Source organism: Nomascus leucogenys, chromosome X (genome assembly GCF_006542625.1).
Source record: "Nomascus leucogenys isolate Asia chromosome X, Asia_NLE_v1, whole genome shotgun sequence".
Classification (NCBI taxonomy): Eukaryota; Metazoa; Chordata; class Mammalia; order Primates; family Hylobatidae; genus Nomascus; species Nomascus leucogenys.
The window spans coordinates 76,678,140-76,680,225 of record NC_044406.1 but is presented as its reverse complement, the minus strand read 5'-3'; the positions used below and the strand labels follow the sequence as shown (position 1 = coordinate 76,680,225).

Sequence of the window (2,086 nt, the reverse complement as noted above, 5' to 3'; positions counted from 1 at the left end):
TGTTAAAACAAGTTAAGAATCTTGAGGCTATTAGGAAGGAAAAAATATGCTTTGTATATGAGAAAAACATGTATTTGGGTAGGGGCACAGGGGCAGAATACTATCGTTTGAATATTTCTTTACCTTCCAAAATTTATATTGAAACTTAATTCTCAATGCAACAATATTAAGAGATAGGGCTTTTAAAAGGTGATTAAGTCATGATGGCTCCTGCCTTGTGAATGGGATTAACACTGTATTGTATCTTTATTAGTGGTGCTCATTTTTATTGCTTTGTTAAGGTAAATTAAGAGAAAAGCCCCCAATGTTCAAATTGAATCGGAAATATTAATATAAAGTCATTATTAGTGTTTGAATTTGAATTGCACAAAAAGCTTTATTTGAAAGATGGGGACAACCAAGTGGCTTATCTCTAAGGTCCTAGAGGCATGGGCATCAGGCTCAGGGCAACTGGGTGTCCTGTGGACAGGAGACACAGTTAGGGATCCCAAGCCAGAAGTCAGACTACACAATCTGCTGCATCGGAGCAGGGCATCTGGGCCAGGGGCCACAGTGCCTGTCAGAGTCTGGGTTTTACCCATGACATTGAGACAGTGGGTGGTGAGCTAAGGCTACTGGTGGCTCTAGGTGCTGAATTTCATCCACAGCCACAACCAAAGCCAAGGGTTATTTACAACCAACACTGGACAGTGTTTAAATACACTGAAAGATCTAACAAAAATCAAGTGATGATGGTCCACTAGCAGTGAGCTCAGCTAGCACCTAGCATATTTCTAAATATTATTTTTCACTCCAAAGAAGAGGGCTTGTAACAGTACATTATTCCAGAGCCTAAAACATCTTATGATGGCAGTAGCCAAGAAAGTACTCAAAGACTAAAAGTGTCAAGTCAAAATGACCAAGAAACTGTCTTAAAAGGACTCCAAATTTGAAAAAAGAAAGCATCAGAAAGAATAGTTATCATTTTTGCCTTTAAAATACTAAATAAAGATTCATAATTTTGTAATGATAGTCAATGATGCAGAGAGATAATTTTGCCACTATTGAAGGTAACTATTAGATATCAATTTATTACTCTGAAATCAAGAAAGGGAAAATGCATTTACTCTGCCAAAGTTCTTCACCGGGTGATGAAGGAACACTCTTCTTCACAGAAGAGCTAATTATTAAAGAAGAAAAAAAAAATAGAGTTAGAAAATCACCGTTTTGCAATGTTCAATGAAATAACTCATATAATAATCATCAATAGATGCTAAAATGATTAGTAAAATATTTGGGGAGAATGGGATATTCACATAATCCCAAAGTGTCAACTCTCAGATTATTTGCTAATTGTCAATAAAAATTATAGCTTAACAGTGGAGACAACTGGCAGTCATTACCTTAACAAGGGAATGAAAATGAGCATCACTAATAAAGATACAATAGTGTTGTGTGGCTGTGTTGTTATATGATGAAATGCTGAGTATACCACATCATGTATAAATTATTCTCACCAAAACTGTTTAACTTAAATCTAACAAAGTATTTCATCTCAATTTTCAGGAAATCCTGGGGATAAACAAATTAAACAATACCACATGACCAAAAATAACTGAGCATATTGTATTAGTCTGGGCCCATTCAAAAGACAGAGACCATGCAGTAAATCTAGATTGTAAATTTAATGTAAATAATTGTTGAGCTATTAATGGAAAATCATTTTAAAGATAAAAGGAGACCTCTAAGAGATACTCTGGATTTGAAGGAGAGTACCCAAAACAGGACATCCCTGGAAGTGGCGGTATCCTTCTCAGGCCTGGCATTGAGACCTTGTTGGGGAAGCTGTAGTTGTAGGTTTCTGCTAGTGGAGAAGGAAGAAGCTGGTCTACAGTCAATAGGAAAGAAGGAAATAACTCCACAGGTGAAGAGGAATGGCGGTTAGTGGGCTAGCTCACAGAGGGAGTTGAGCCATTGCTGAGAGTCTAAGGCCTATAGTGTGCAATGTCTTCAGAGAAAGGGCAGTGAAAAAGTGGTCATCAGGCCTGAGGCAGGGCTACTATGAAGTTGCTGAGGAGCTGTACACACTGGGCATGTGGATGGGGCA

General features: G+C 37.7%; 1 non-coding gene across 1 annotated transcript; it reads right to left on the bottom strand.

Annotated features, from left to right (window-relative positions):
- Nucleotides 1-554: 554 nt before the first annotated feature.
- Nucleotides 555-681, bottom strand: LOC115833484. The gene has a single exon (XR_004028912.1). It is a non-coding gene; the product is annotated as a small nucleolar RNA ACA64 (small nucleolar RNA).
- Nucleotides 682-2,086: the final 1,405 nt, after the last annotated feature.